The sequence below is a fragment of the Dysidea avara genome, chromosome 1 (genome assembly GCF_963678975.1).
Source record: "Dysidea avara chromosome 1, odDysAvar1.4, whole genome shotgun sequence".
NCBI lineage: Eukaryota > Metazoa > Porifera > Demospongiae > Dictyoceratida > Dysideidae > Dysidea > Dysidea avara.
The window spans coordinates 16,540,968-16,559,279 of record NC_089272.1 but is presented as its reverse complement, the minus strand read 5'-3'; positions in this window follow the sequence as shown (position 1 = coordinate 16,559,279).

Genomic DNA, 18,312 nt, shown 5'->3' with positions numbered 1-18,312 from the left:
GTTTATGGTCATATATTAAAAGCAAAAAACTAGATCACACAGGAATCAGTACGCTGAAACATCAGGGATCTACCTATACTGACTCACAGGAAAAGGCAGATTTACTTGCAGACTACTTTTCATCCGTGTTTACCCACGAAGATACATCTCATATCCCAGACCTAAGTGGTGAAACATTATCTAGTATTCCACAGATTGTAGTGCATTCAGATGGTGTAGCCCAGCTATTATCTAACATCAAAGTGAACAAAGCACCTGGACCTGATAACCTTCAAACACGTTTCCTACAAGAAGTTGCATATGAGATTGCACCAATCCTTACTGTTATCTTTCAAGCATCATTAGACCAAGGTGTTTTACCAAGCATTTGGAAAACAGCAGCAGTTGTCCCAATTTTTAAAAAAGGTGCCAGATCCGATCCAGGCAATTATAGGCCAGTATCCTTAACTTGTATTTGCTGTAAAATCTTAGAACATATTGTATATTCCAGCATTACCAAACACTTACAGTACCATGAAGTTTTATGTGATGGGCAACATGGATTTCGACAGAAACGAAGCTGTGAATCACAACTGATCACCACCATTAATGATTTTGCCAAGTGCCTTAATGAGAAGAGTCAATGTGATGTCCTCCTGTTAGACTTTCGTAAGGCCTTTGACAAGGTACCTCATGCACGCCTTTTCCAAAAACTTCACCATTATGGAATTCATGGAGCACTACTACTTTGGCTTAAATCTTTCTTAACCGATAGATCACAATATGTCATACTAGATAACCAAAAGAGCCATCCAACCCCAGTATCATCGGGAGTTCCTCAAGGCACAGTGCTAGCCCCACTTCTCTTTCTATTGTATATAAATGATTTACCTTCTCGAGTACGCTCTAAAGTAAAGTTGTATGCCGATGATGTATTACTCTACTCCTACATTAAATCTGAATCTGATTGTCATGCATTACAAGAAGACCTAGATGCTCTCGCACAATGGGCACGTATTTGGCAGATGGAGTTTAACCCCAGCAAATGTGAATTCTTGAGAGTTACCAATAAGAAAAACCCCATTGTCTTTAATTACTGCATTGAAGCTGTACCTATTGCCCAAGTTGCTCATACCAAATACCTTGGCGTAACAATTTCAACAACCTTTCATGGAATGAGCATGTCCAAAGGATTACCAACAAGGCCAAACAAGTAAACAACTTTTTGTATCGTAACTTACGCGAATGTCCTACTCACATTAAATGTAATTGTTTCAAGATTATGGTTCGTCCAATCATTGAATATGCTGCGTCTGCTTGGGATCCCCACACCTTGTTGAATATAAACAAGCTAGAATCAATCCAGAGAACTGCTGCTAGATTTTGCTTTAATGACTTTTCAAGATATTCAAGTGTTACTAACATGTTGTCTTCTTTTAATCTACCATTGTTACAGGCAAGAAGAACCCAAGCTAAATTAAGTACTTTTTACAAAATAATTAACGGATATTTGATTGTGCCTACAGATGATCTTACCCCTAAACTTTCAAGTTTAAGGAGTGGCTACTATCACCAACCAATGACTCTAATTGATGCATACAAATTTTCCTTTTTCCCATCAACCATCAAATTATGGAACCAACTCCCTGCTGATGTAATTAATTCCTCTACCCCTAATGAGTTTTGTAATAACTTAAGTAACTTTTATGACCACACCTGTGCGTTATAATCTTTTGATTGCTGCACAGTAATAAATATAATAAATATAATATAATAGTGTCTTGATCAAGACCAGAGATGTACTGGATATTGTTTATCTTGATGATCAGTATATTATTGGGTGTAGTAAGACAGATAGTATAATTCTATTAAGGACAACCAACAGCAATATGGTGTCCTGCATTCAAGCAGATACAGCCACCATTACTCTTACTGAACAAGTACTGTATATTACAGCTGTAGTGTTAGTATTACTAGTGAATACTTTGCTAATTATTCTCATAATTAAGCGAAGGATTTACACCACAATGGCTCTATTCCTCCTACTAGCAACAGCCATATTTTCATCAATAGTCTACATAGCCAATCTTATTTATCAATTAATGGAATTTGTTTGGCCTACATCTAACACAGTGTGCATTATTTTCCTTATAATCATTACCACTGCATTACATTGTAGTGCAATGTTAGTACTGGAAATGTTTGTGGTGATTGCAGTAACATTCTATGAGAGTTTTAAAACCATACCACCAAAAGAAAAGACATTTAAAGAAAAATTCAGAATATTTTGGATATTTTTAAGTGTGGCAATCTCAATCAGTTTACTTATTAATATTGCTATAAGTTTATTGTTCTTTTTAAACAATGACATTCTTATTACTGATGATGGTTACTATATCCCATTGTCTGACGGTGAAGAAGACCCAGTTGCAATGTACCTTAATACAGCTACAATTCTTGCCATTGTACTTGCAATAGCATCAGCATTTGTCTTAATTATGGTCTTGTTCTGTGTTCTATCTAAACGCAATTCAGTAACAGTCACTGACATTAACAGGAAATTACTAAAAATAGCTGTGATCTTATTTGGCTCAATAGAAATTAGCATAATAGTATTCTATATAGTTGCGCATAGCACCGGTTCAGCGTATTCAAGTGTGGTTGCTCTTGCATTGATATTTTGTGAACGAATATGTATTCTAATCATCTTGTTAAGAGTAAAGACAGAAACTACTCATCAAGCTACAAGCAATGTTGAAAACAGCCATTAGTAACGATGCATAAAATCCTGGCAAATAAATGCTTCAACCAGGCATGGAAGAATTAACCATTTGACAATACTCAGATAAGGTGTATACAAATAATGCATAGCTAGCCTATATATTGTGGAGTGTACATGTATGCTATAAAACTTTTGTAGAATTGTACATAATGCATGCATAATATGGTTACTGTGTGAACAGCATTATTATGTCCATATACTATATACACACATCAAATAGATTTACAGTATAGATACCCTGCATGCATGTATATATGTAGTGTGTACACATCACTATGCCTTTGTCGCAGCACTGATGTACTGGCAGTTAGCTACTGGTGGCCTCTAGTTACAATGGCACTATTGTGCTATATTGGCTTGATCTGGGATCATGTGTTGATTATGTCTTCACCACCTTTTCGTGCATATAGCCTTACTTCTTGACTGAGTCATCTTCAGAGATTTCTTACACCCATGATGTATAGACAAATCTACTGACATCATTGGGTTCACCGTTTTTTTTAATTGTACGCCAATCAAAGTTGTTTTAGTGGTGTGATTTCAGATACCCTTGTCTGTTTGTGTGCATCTTTTCCACCAGCACACACACACACACACACACACATGTACACACACACACACACACACACATGTACACACACACATGTACACACACACACATGTACACACACACACATGTACACACACACACATGTACACACACATGTACACACACATGTACACACACACACACACACACACACACACACACACACACACACACACACACACACACACACACACACACACACACACACACACACACACACACATGCACACACACAACACACACACACACCGCTAACTGACTATGTACATGCCCTGTTGTGTAGTTGTTACAATGGTGTATGTATATTTGGTTGTATGTGACCCAGTCCTAGTAATTATATAACCAATAAGGCACTTTTTCAAAAAGCCATGAAACTTTCCACATAAATAGTACTCCTTATGACATTTATTTTTAGATATAGTGCCATTGCTGAGTTGACCTTTGGTGACCTTCACGGCCATTTTGTACAGAAAATTGATCATTTTTGCCTGAGGCAGTAATCAACTTGTTAAAACATGGTACCAAAATAAAGATCTTGCTGATAGAAACAACTTGGTTTTTATTTGAAGTCAATAAGTGATTTCATTTACAAAGTTATGGTCATTTTTATTAGCTGTAGATTTACCTGCCCTTGAGGTGTGAATTACCTGTGGGCAGATAATTATGCATAAATTTATCAAATTTTGCAGTTAGTCATAACTTAAGAATGAAATCATTTATTGATTGACTTCAAATAAAAACAAGGTTGTTTGTATCAGCAAGATTTTTATTTTGGTACCGTGTTTTAACAAGGTAATTACTGCCTCATGGAGTTAAAAACAAAAATGATCAATCTATGGCCGTAAAGGTAACCAAAGGTCAAATCAGTGATGGCACCATATCTAAAAATACATGTCATGAGGACTACTTTTTATGTGGAAAGTTTCATGGTTTTATGAAAAAGTTCACAATTTTTTGGTTGTGCCGCTATACCAGGGCCGGAGGAGGGAAAATTGAGTTGGTCAGGCCATTGACTATAATGTTGAAATTGCTACTATATACATGCCAATGAGAGAGGAGCTGTTGCACAGTGTGTGAGGCACACTCTGCGAAGTGCAAAGTATGAGCATTCTAGGAGGGTCTGGGAGCATGCCCCCACAGGAAATTTTTGAAAATTAGACACTCAGATATGCAATTTAAGTGATATTTTACTGCTACCTAGCTATTTAAATACGTATACCTATCTGTTGTTCTTCAGACTTTCTATACTATGTATAATTGTAGACCTGACATACAGGGGTATGGTAGGCCATTTGTTTCAAAATGATTATTTGATATGTTCAATGAATTATTTAGTATGTGCAATGAATTATTTGGTATGTGCAATGAATTATTTGGTATATTCAATGAATTATTTGATATGTTCAATGACGTATTTGGTATGTTCAATGAATTATTTGGTATGTTCAATGAATTATTTGGTATATTCAATGAATTATTTAATATGTTCAATAAAGTATTTGGCATATTCAATAAATCATTTGGTATATTTAATGATTTTAGTGTTTGGACTATATTTTTTGCGAATTATATATTTTGCGTTGGTAAATAATTTGTGTTAAGTATCGTTATCATAATCGGGTTGTTGTTAGTATCGCTACAGAGCTCATCAGAGGGCGTGGTAATTATTTATAAGTGCCTAGCTCTCACTAATTTAAGACACGCGTTAGGGCTGCTCCGCCATTTGGCATAGGGGATGAAAGATGCGGCCATGCAAACTAGGCCGGACGCGGCGGCAGGGAGTGTTGTGCTGTGAATTGTTCTAATCTATGTGCGAAAGGAAGTGGATTGAGTTTTATACTTTCCAAAAGATCCGGGTCGAAGCTTGTGAGTACAGTAAAGGCATGCTTTGTACATCGTGAAACTTCGCGGTATACACTATTAGCAAACCTCTAGCATTTTTCTCAACCTAATTCTAAACCACCAACAGCGCTCAGAAACCCAGAATTGACTAGCTTCTAGTACTTACTGTAATGAATTCAAAATTCTGTATACAAACAGTGATCAATTTATAAATAAACGTGATGACCTCCTTATGCAGATTGCTGATAACCCACCAGATATTATTTTAATTACCGAAGTTATTCCCAACGCCCAAACGAATCTTATTGATGAAGCAAGATTGAATATTCCAGGGTTTAGCATATTCTTGAATTTTGATCCATCCCTTCACAATCTCGGATCTTCAAACTGTCGTGGTATTGCAATTTATGTATCAAACATGATAAATGCTACTGAACTATCATTTGACACTCAATTTAAAGAACATCTGTGGGTGTCAATTCCCTTACTGAATAATGACTTGTTGAGTATTGGATGTATTTATAGGAGTCCTACAGCTGACTTTGTTACCAGTACAAAATCCCTATGTGACTTACTTAGTATAGCAGCTGAATCTTGTTCTCACTTGTTAATCTGTGGTGACTTTAATTACAGTAACATCAATTGGGCCAACAACATAGGTCATACTGGTGATTCTTGTGCCCAGCAGGTTATTGACAAACTAAATGACCTTTTCCTCTACCAACATGTTAATGAACCTACAAGATACAGACTGAACCAGACTCCTAACACCCTAGATATAGTTATCACCAATGAAGAACACATGATCAACCAAATATTGTACCAACCAGGCCTTGGTCTTAGTGATCATGTTTGTTTACATTTTAAGTACTCATGCTATGTGGAGAGGAGAAATAGACCAGTTCCTAGGTTTAATTTATATCGTGCTGATTTTAATAAGCTCAATAGTTTACTTACTTCAGCTGATTGGGAAGAAGTTCTGAAGGACCTTGACATCAATAGTGCTTGGGATCACTTTTCTGGTATGTTTGATAACTATATAAAAGAATGTATTCCTATGTCAGTCCCAAGAAAAAAGAACAACCTTTACATTACTCGAGAAGCTAAAGCTTTAAAGAACAAAAGAAACCGTTTGTGGAAAAGATATACCAGATCACAATCTACTGCTGATCATGTTGCTTACACTCAAGCTCGTAATGCCTTGCGTACTCTTACACGCAACTTGCGTAAACAGTTTGAGAGACAGATTGCTAACAATGTTAAGGAAAATCCAAAAGCATTTTGGAATTATGCAAGAAATAGAATGAAGACACGACCAGCTTTAGGGAATATTGAAGGAATTGATGGCAAACTTTATACCTCAGATATAGATAAATCCAATGCACTTAACAATTTCTTTTCCAGCGTTTTTACAAATGAGGACCCAAGTACAGCACCAACCTTTAATATAGACAAAAGTGATGATGTCTCATTATCCAGTATTACCATAGATCCATCTATTGTGTTTGAAAAATTGGCTTCTCTTAAAACTGGTAAGGCACCTGGACCAGATGGATGGCCAGCGGAGGTTTTCAAACAGTGTGCAGATCAGTTATGTGTCCCTCTGTCTATCCTTTTAAACAAATCTTTAGAAAGTAGTGTACTACCAGATGATTGGAAAATTGGTTACATAATACTTATATACAAGAAGGGTAACAAGACTAAAGTAGATAATTATCGTCCTGTTTGTCTAACGTCTATTGTCATTAAAATATTTGAATCTATTATAAAGGATACTCTGTCCAATTACCTCTCCGACAATAACTTACTCTCACCTAATCAGCATGGTTTTGTTCCTAGAAGATCATGTTGTACTCAACTACTACATGCTTTAAATGATTTGACCTTATCACTCGATGAACGTCTCTCTACTGATGTAGTTTATTTTGATTTCTCAAAAGCATTTGACAGCGTCCCACATACTAGACTTTTATTGAAACTTCAAGCATATGGAATTAATGGTCAACTTTTGAGCTGGTTCAAAAGTTTTCTTACGGGTCGACGTCAATGTGTTAAAATTAATGGTGTCTTGTCATCTTGGGTACAGGTTTCCAACGGTGTCCCACAAGGTTCAATACTTGGTCCATTATTGTTTTCTCTATATGTTAACGAACTGCCGTCACTTGTCTCCAGTCAGTTACTGATGTTTGCAGATGATATAAAGCTCTATCGTACCATCCGTTCTTCTGAAGACTGCCTTGTACTGCAAGATGACATAAATATCTTGCTTGACTGGTCAAAATGTTGGTTATTATCTTTTAATATTATAAAATGCAAGGTCTTACATATTGGCAATGCTCCATACACCCTATAGCAGGAATCCAGCTGGAGCTATTGGATAACATTCGAGATCTTGGCATACAAATTGACTCAAAATTAAAATTTCACATTCACACAGATATGGTAGTTAAAAAGGCCTACCAGATTCTAGGTCTCATCTGTAAATCATTTGAATGTAAGGACTCTGATGTCATGGTAAAACTATATAAAACACTTGTCCGCCCTATTGTTGAATATAACAATGTCATATGGGGACCTTCTTACACACTTGACAATCAAAAACTTGAAAGAATGCAGCGTAAAGCAACCAGAATGATTCCATCTATCAACCATTTATCATACTACGACAGATTAAGATATCTAAACATACTATCTTTACAACACCGTAGACGAAGGGGTGATTTGATATATTTGTACCAAATTCTCAAAGGCAGTTATGATATAGAAAATCATTTATTTACCCCATCCACTTCTACTGTAACAAGAGGACACACAAGGAAATTATTCAAACATCACACTAATTTGTATACAAGATCTAATTTTTATAGTAACAGAGTAATCGATGACTGGAATTCATTACCCCAATCTATTGTTGATTCTCCCTCTGTCAATGATTTTAAAACACTGCTGGACAGACACTACAGAAATTGCTTATTTGATTTTGTATAGTAATTAGAATAGCTAAGTACATAATAATTATTAATTGTGACTGAATTTGACAAAACAAGGCTTCGACGCACAAAGCTTTGTTAGGAGATATGGCGATTTTAAGGAATCATTGTGTAATAACTTCCCAGTGCCTACAGCTGTGCAAACAAAATTTGCACCAATTGTTCATCTGTTCACTAGCTATCACTGAGTGGGTGTATACATTTCTGATACCCAAAATTTGCCCTGTTTTGAGCATCTTTTTTCGAGCGGGTAATAATATCACAGATGGTAGTACTAAGGGTGGGAGGGTGGGGGTAGTACTAAGGGTGGGAGGGTGGGGGTGGACGGTGGTCTTAATATACGGGTATAAAATGGAGTAAGAAGACGATTGGAGTCCAGAGGCCAAGTTTGGGCTCTCCATGGCCCTCCATGGCCCTCAAATTACTCCAAATTGACTGAGAACACTATTGGCGAGCTCTCTGTGAAGTCCCAGCTCACTACACACCATTATCACAAAGCCATGGCCATTTAATGGTGCCAATCTCACACTCGTGGCTTTGACAGGGTCGGAAGAAAGCTGCTACAGAAACCAGACTTGCCAGTGCTGAAGGAAGTACAGTGTGAAATATGATAGTATATTAGACCAGCAATCCATTTCTGGTAAAATCGTAAGTTTGATTTTGTGTGTGTGGAAGCCTTGTTATATGAAATCCGGTCACAATTTTGTTTATGGATGTACAGGCATAAGCCTTCATCCTTAAAATACAAATACAAATACAAATACAAGAAATAATATGGATTGCAGTGCTAGCCTGACTCCATGTCAGCAGAAAGAATCTAGCCTGAGCTACCCAGTGAAGCATACAGTCATATAGTAGGGTTTCCACTCAAAATAGGAAGATGCTTCATTTTGTTGTTTTTTGGAGATTTTCACACAGATTTACCTTTAAGATAAAGCAAACAAGTGCTAATTTGTTATTAGAATGTTTGCAGCAGTCACTATCAGCACAATTCTAACATATGTAAATATCCAAAAAGTGGTTACGTGACCAAAAATCCCTTCATATAGAATTTCCATTGTAAAATAAGATGATACCTCAGTTTTTTTATTATTTCTGATGATTTTCATGCAGGCTGACCTAAAGACAAAATAAACAAGTGCTAGTATATTATTAAACTGTCTATTACTTTCAATATCAATGCAGTTTTAACTAAAAATACCCAAAAAGTGGTCACGTGGCGAAAAATCCCATTACAGGCTACCTAGGTCCAGTCATGGATTTTTTCTCCTTTCTCCAACTTTTCAAACACACCTTAAGTAGCTAAAGTCTTTGAGCAGGCTGTAGGACCAGGTGTCCTACAGACCTTCAGTACTTGTGCTGTAAAGCATTAATAAAATAAACAAATAAAAGATGTGCTATAGCACTACAAGATGTAGGATTCTTCATTATAAGGCAAGAAAATACACTAATTGTGAGTCATTTGTGACTTCAGTCACCCCAAAATACAGTGATTTTCTAATAACTAATAAGCTGCCCAATTTAACTATTATGATATTTTTGGTCACGTGACTACTTTTTGTATGTTTTTGTGTGCGAAACTTATGTTGATACCCAATGCTACAAATAATCTAATAATAAATTAGCACTTGTTTGCTTTATCATAAAGGTCAGTCTGTGTGAAAATCACCAGAAACAACAAAACTGAGGAAGCACCTTCCTATTTTGAGTTGGAAACCCTACATATAGCCGGTAAACATGCAGTCAATAATGGAGAAAAAGAGTGGCTACGTGACGACCAGTTTACATCGAAGTACGTCCTCTCTATCTTCAAACGTGTTGACAGTCCGATGAGACAAAAATGGAAGCTCGCTGGCTAGTCGCAGATTTTCAAAGAAGAACAGCTTCCCGAGATACTGGAACAGACCGAGAACTCTCTGATAACTGAATCAGTAGTAGCAAAAGGTAAAAGCAAAGGAATGCAGAGTCTAGCAGAAGGAGCGAGAAAACTGGAAGAAGAAGGAACAACCGCCGGCAAAGATTAGAGGAGAAGAGGAAGAGACGATGTGAAGAAGATGAGAGGGAGAGATTGTCACAGTTAATAGAAGAAGAAACTGAGAAGGTGAACGAGCTAGAGTAAGAAAAATGTTATTTATTTATTTACATGTATTTATTGATTAGCAAACACCCAACAGGGTTTTTACGCTAATGTAAGTTACACGGTACGTACACATAGCTAAGTGCCTAGTTTAAGTTACAATAACATAAGTGCCTATAGTTTAAGTTACAATAATGATTAGTACTAAGTTACAATAAGTGCTAAGTTACAATAGGTGTTAGGTCAAAATTAGGGCTAAATTACAGTAAGTGGTAAGTTACAATAAGTGCTAGAATTACAATGAGTACTAAATTACAGTGAGTGCTAAGTTACAATAAATACAAGTTACAATTATAAAGTAGGAATAGTTGATTGTTTAAATGTTTCAAGATCAATGGTAGATAGATTTGGGATACATAGATCGTTCCAATGGGGAATAGTTCTGGGTAGGAATGAATAGAGACACGTGTTTATTGAAGATTGTATATGATTAAATTTCTGATCGTGATGGGTTCTGGTAGCAGTTTGATTTAATGATGGCAGACAGCGATTTGGGACCAGTAATAAATGATTAACTATCTTGTACAATAGGATGAGGTGTGTTGAGGTTGGATGAACTGAACAGATTACAACGAGCTTAAGAAATATTTAAATTAGACTATGATGAACTACACAAGAAATAATGAAGAACCACTCCAGAAGTATAAGACCGTGGAAGAGCTTGAACTGAGAACAAGAGAAGCCAAACTGAACATAAAGGTCAATTGGTTACAATCAGCTGACAGATAGAGTTTAGAAGACAACAATAAGCAGGTGAAGTTTTATACCGGGCTGCCGTCTTTTGCAGTTTTGCTATAGCTATATACCTGAATGCCATTTTTCTGGCTGTGCCATGTGTGATCAGCTCTTAAATACTTTGATGAAGTAATGCTTAAATATTCCACATCAAGATTTGGCATGACAAGAGCTCAAACTTATAAGAAGCATAACACATGCATATACTGTTAATAGGCATGCATCACTCAAAAGACTGCAAACTGTGCTCTGCTTTCAACACTGTTGCCTGGAGATGTCATTTTAGCAGATTGTGGCTTCACAATTGATCAGGCTGCACTGTGCAAAGTCAAGATACATCCTTTTACTAGGTAAATTTACACTGCTTGCCAGCTGTCTCAAGTTAGGATGTTGAAAGAGTCATTGGGCTGGTGAGGCAAATGTTTTTGATATTGCGATCAACTCTTTCTATTAATGTGTATACAGGTGATGAAGGAGAGCATATCTCCTATTGATAAAATAGGTGCACTATGTAATTGCTGTGATTGGTAGTGCCATTTTAACTATTTTTATATAATGTACACTGTTAATATTTATGCTTAGTATGTGAAATAATGTGCATTGTTGATATTTATAATATTATGTTATTGAAATGTACATGTATTAGTGATATTTTGTCTTCTTTGATTTCCATGAGCTCCTTAGCTTGTGGCAGTCTGGACAATAATATTTTCCTTTTGGCCATCTTTTCCAGTTATTTGTAAGTACGAAAATGAAACAATTTTATCACACAGTCCCTGCTATCACAGCAAATCATGTCATCATAATCTTCCCCTTTACCGTAATAACAGTATACCCTTGCTGGTCATTAAAAGAACTTGAAGAAACATGGACATCATTGTTTCTAAAGCTAGCAGTGGCATCCACCTCACCAACCAACCTGAGAGTCAGTAGAATCTACTTCGCTTATACAACAATTGAGCTTGTACCATCTGCATCACTAATAGCTGTACTGCCTGACGACTGTAGTGGCATTATTGGTTCCTTTCTAAACCACTTTCCCACTAATTGAGGCAATATGGCTAATTTAATAAATGGCTCGACATCAAGTATAGCAGAGTCAATAAAATCAGAATCCAGCTCTAAAATTATTTCATCTTCCCTCCAAGCTACACAATTGCAGTATTGCATGTACATGGCATGGTTTCATTTGCAGTTGAACTTGATAATAGTACATGCATGTAATCTTCTTAAAGTGCTACTGTCATGTTCCAAGGAAAAGGAAGAATTATCAAGAATGGCCTCAGAATGCCTTATTTTTGCAAGAGAAACGACACTTGATTTCTAAAACATGACACAATAGACTGAGGCACTTGAATGGAAATTCTGGATCCAAAATAAGACCACATTGGATCACCATACTAGGGCGTAGCCAGGAGTTTTTGAAGGGAAGTTCCAACACCAGCATTGTGTTACTAGAAGCTGGGGGCACAGCCCCCAGCCGCTGAGAGACTTTCAATATTTTAATGAATCAAAACTCAGCAAATTGCTATATATTTTATGCAAAAAGTACATTAATTATGATGCATTGAGTGCCCCTGGGATGAAGATAGTACTAGATAAAGCCACCTAGTGGAAACAGACAGCATAACACATAGAGACACATATAGTAATCTATAAGTGATGGTTATATCTCACTGTGCCATGAATCCACTGATACAAATGGAATGACTTACAATCAAAACAATATAACTATACAAACATGCATAGCATGAATTCATTTTGCATAACACAAGTGATAAATTACTGGAGCTCTATATCTTTAAGCACTGCACACCAAAGCTATAGCAGTATAAGGCCATGCTAAGTTTTACATTTAATATTGGAATTTCTTCATATGGACATGGATATATTTACAGGCATGTTCTATTAGAGTATACCTGACTGCTCTATTAGAGTATATACCTGACTGCTCTATTAGAGTATATCGATCTTGAAGGCTGCCATGCTGCATGCAGGACTGTACACCCATGCACCTAGCTGAACAAGAGTGGAGGGTCTTTCACCCTTCTGCTATGTTTATATGCACAGCTAATGCATTTGCCTTAAAAGCTTGGTCACTCTGTGCCTCCTTCTATCATGAAATAGTGCATTCACGTGATCTGTAATCAAATAATTAAAATTTGGTGCGGCTGCCTAAAAATTGATGCGGGGGGTGACTGGAAACAAGGAATTTAATAATGATGGTCTTAACTGAAACCCCATACCTTCACGGTAAAGAAAGGCATTGAGAATGTTTTACAAGTGCTGTATTAATACAAGAAAATTAAAAAATTGTTCTGGATCTACTGACAGTGCAAACACTATCACTGACTCACCCATCTAAAGTAACGATTGTGGGATTAGTTTTCTTCATTTTGGGCAGGCATGTTCTTAACCTGATACCAAGTAAGGGCACCTCAGTTCATTGTTGTTTTCGTGTTACAGGACAAGAAAAGTCTACAGAGTACTTCAGTTAGATTTTGCTGATTTTGGCAATGTTTAGCGGAATTTCAATCATCTGACTATTTTCGTGCCATAACTTACAATGTCTACTAATAAGTCTGCATCTCCAAGAAAGCAGAAAGGCACTAGGGAGGGGAAGAGGCCTGCTGATTTTACTCCACCCAGCTGCGGTAAGAAGCAAAAGGACAGAAGTGAAGAAGACATATCTGAGGACATATGCCAAGTATGTGACACACCAATTGTAGAGTACTCATCAACCACTGAAGGAGAAGAGGATGTGTTCTGTGAGGGACAATGCAATGCCTGGATTCATAGAAAGTGTAGTGGATTAACTTCTGAACTTTTTGATATTGTAAGCAAGTCAAACAAACCTTTACGATGCTGTTACTGCATGCTGACACATCAAAGAAGTGAGATCAACACACTGAAACACCTTGTAGAATCTTTAACTATAAAAATTTCCAGCCTAGAATCTAAAACAGTTGAGACCAGCACAATAGTTAACCCGCAACCTCCTCCTAATCAGACACCCAAAAAAACACAGTTTCAGTCACCTTCAAATCCAATTCAATCTTCTGACTCCACCTGTCAACACAAGTACATAGCCCCTACTTTTAAGAAGCCAGCTACCCCAGATGACAAGATGCAAAATGATCGTAAATTTAACATAGTCGTCTATGGTATAGATGAATGCAGCAAAGGGACTCCAAAGAACGAATGACTCAATCATGATCTAAACAAAGTCACATCCATCATCACTAAAGGAGAAAACAGTATTAGTCCTTTATCCATTCGTGACCTTGTAAGACTTGGAAAATACCATGAGCAATTGAAGCAACCTCATCCACTACTTGTCAAACTCAACCGATCCATTGATGTATCAGCGCTGTTGTTAAAAGCAAGATCTCTGCCAATAAACATTAGAATAAAACCAGACATGTCTCAAGCTGACAGCCTTGTTGAGTCTTTTCTTCTAAAAGAAAGATAGTCATTAATTCAAAACAGTTGATCGCAAGGTCATCAAAATTCGAAGCAACAAAATTTTTGTGCACAAGAAACTTCATGGCCAAGTTATAAATTCAATTTCTGTCCTATCTCAGTCTCATCAGCTCATTCCAATGGACTCTTCCAGTAGCTAACTGACTATCCCACAAGATTCCTGAATTTTTGTAGCTAACTAATCAGTTTAATTATAGTGTATGTATGTACGTAAGTCTTGTTAGGCTGCTGGTACAAGTTACCAGCAGACCCTTGGTAGTTCTCTACCATAAAGTTTAAATAAATAAATAAAATCCGTTTACAACTTGATTGAAATCCTCTAGAATTTTTTTATAAGATTTTAGTTGCTCGTGTATACTGATAAAGACAGGGTGTCAGTTTGAGGTAGTTTATACATCTCCATACATCACATCTGGACATTCATGCCCATGTACTCAATAGCTAGCGTTTCAGTATTAGGATCTTCCTCACAACAAATCAGCTTCAATTTATCAAGGTATCGAGTAACTAAACTTCTTGATCCCGGTCGCAAGCGTATCAGTTGGTGGTATGGAAGTGACTACCCCTTGTTGCTGTTGTAAACTGATACAGTACCCCCTACAAATGGCAATGTCGCGTCTTGCATTTGTGAGAGCTAGGCGTTTAGAAATGATTACCATGCCCTCTGCATAAGCTCTATCCGATACTAACAACAACCCGATTATGATAATGCTACACAACACAAATTCTTTACCAATGCAAAATATATAATTCGCAAAAATATAGTTCACAAAATAAAACACTAAAATCATTGAATATACCAAATAATTAGTATTAGTATTAGTATTAGTGATTTAGGATACATAGGCAATGCCTGTATATGATCCTATTCTATAGCTAGCAAAATAAAATCAAACATAATTTAAATTCATTGTACATACCAAATAATTCGTACTAGTAATAGCATGGGTAGCAGTGAAATTTGGGATAAATATCACGAGTGTTGTATTGGAAATTTACCATTTCCAATACAACAAGAGTGGTATTTATCCCAAATTTCACTGCTACCCATGCTATTCCCAGTTAATACCATACTCTCGCTGCATATGCGCATGCTGTGCATTAGCTTTGCTATGTACGTAATTTGTCACTATGTACTAAACACGCATCGACACTAATTGGCGCTACATTGTTAACATAAATTCTAGCCAATGAAATTGCAATTACAACTTTTTCACTGCTGTCAGTGAAATACGGGATAAATTTCACTGCTACTATTGAGACTTTTGTACGGGCAGTGAAACAGGTATGGTATTAATTGCACATACCAAATAATTCATTGCACATACCAAATAATTCATTGCACATACCAAATAATTCATTGCACATACCAAATAATTCATTGAACATATCAAATAATCATTTTGAAACAAATGGCCTACCATACAGGGGACACAGCATGAAACTTGCTGTATGGTTCATTAAGTTATAGCTAGCAATTAGAAGTTCAAGGGGGGGTGCACCCCCAGGAGGTGCAGAATTTTTGCAATTTAAAGGCTTGAAAATTCCTTGAAATTTAAAATTGATGCTAAATTTTAAAGTAAAACTAGCTAGCAACTTGCAACTTTCCCCCCAAATTTCACAGGGAACCCATGCAGCATGGCCCCCTTTAGCTAGAATATAATTACTATACAGTGAATTCACACAGCTACAATAAAAAGCTACACAGCTACAAAAATACACTATACTACTATACTGGTTTGTATGAAGTGAACGGATCATCACGTAAATATACTGGTGGACAGTTACGAGACCAATCAGTATTCGAAAATGGGGCGATGTTATTGTAATTATTGTTATTATTATCTACTTTACCAGTTAGGCACTGGAGGGTGTACACAGAAGGCAGAGCCTGTTCGAGGTGTTTGCCCATAGCCTAGGAGCCTAAGCGAAAATGTGTGGGTGAGACTGAGAGTTTGCTCAGTATCTTGACAGGATGAGTGGGTAGTTGAAGAGGAGTGATTTCTACTCAACATCTCATCCAGATGGCCACCATGTAATGTATGGGTGTACAGCTTCTTTCCGCGGAATGAGTCATCTGGTTTGTCACTGCCAGCCCTTCGCCCAGTAAAAGAAGCCAAGAGAGACAAGTCAAGGAATGCTAATGATTATTTTATGAAGATTGAATTGTGACATAAGTGTGCTGGTTTACACAGTAAAAACAAACTAGTGAACGTCACTACTAAATGTAGTGAACGTCACTCACAGCACTAATGTCTGCCACAATACTCACTATTTTTGTGTAGTGATGTTCACTACTAAGTTTGTAGTGAACATCACTACATGACCACCAAGTAGTGATGTTCACTGCAAAAAGTAGTGACGTTCACTACAAAAAGTAGTGAACGTCACTACTCAAAAGTAGTGAGCATTGTGGCAGAGCAATTCACTACTGATTTTTTACAGTGTAGAATCAAAGAAGGCACCTGCCTTACACCATAGATAGTATATACGGGAGAGAATAAATGTCTTAATGATTAAGACAAAATATACATTACAAGCATACAGGGGCCTAGACACAGGGGTACCATGTGCTGATGGATCAGTACAGGAGCCCTGGCAAGATTTACATTAACTAAAAGTAAATTAAATTACAATACACCAAAAAAAAAATCTATATCTACATATATGTAATATTTAAAGTTTACCTAAGGTGGTCTAAAAGATCCCAGCCCGGGGAGGCTCTAGAATTAAAAATTCTGTAAGAACTGGGCACAACAATGCGAGCTGCCTGCTCAAATAAGGATCTTATGGTTTTCTTTGGCACTTCACAAGCAGTAGACATTTGAGCAATTGTTTCTGACAAAAAGTGGCCTAAACAACCAATTTCAATGGGAACAAGATTGACAGTTAACCCAGAAAGCTGGAGGTCATATTGCAAGGAGCTATATCAATTTTCCTTTCTAGCTCTAGCAGCAAGAAGATGTTGCTGAGTATTATAGTTGGTACTGTCAATTCGAACAAACAAATGGAATCATTAGAAACCAATACCAAGTCAGGCCTGCTGAGGGTGGAGGAAAGATTGGTTGGGATGGTACTAGGGGGGCTGGAACTAGCTAGATAACCTGGAAGGTCAGTGTAAAGTTTGAATGTTTCAGGTAAATGCTGTTGGAGCCCATGAACAAGGACCTGTAAAACTGAATCATGTCTCCAGGTATACCTGCCTTGATCTAGAGCAGCAGGACAGCCAGTCAAAATATGGTTTGTTGTGGGTTGAGGAGCTTGACAAAGAGCACATCTAGGATCAGTAATGATGTTCCATCTGGCCAGGTCCATAGGGATTGGTAGAGTCTCACAACCAGCACATAGCAGGAAGGACAGCTGTTTTTCAGGGAGGCCATACATCAATCTCTTCCACAGAGGGCAAGCTTGCTCCAGAGTTACAATATCTAAAAATTTATTTTGAACAGTTAATGGTTCCAGTTTTGATTTCCAATATTCAATGTGAGCAGAACGTAAGTTGTGGCAAGCATGGTTCTTGAAAGTTGCAGAGTGAATGTTGGCAACTGAAGCCTTAGCAACAGATAAACAGTCCTACGTACGTCGTATATAATATCTATGCCATATATAGTATATACTACGTACATAATGTTGAAGAGGTTATTATTATAGGTAATAATTGTAGAATTCACATGAGTGAGTATGTTACAATAGATGTAATAATTTAGGCTAAGTTACAATATAGTGTTATTTAAATGTTCCTTAAAAGTATCTAAATTGTTACAATTTATAGTAT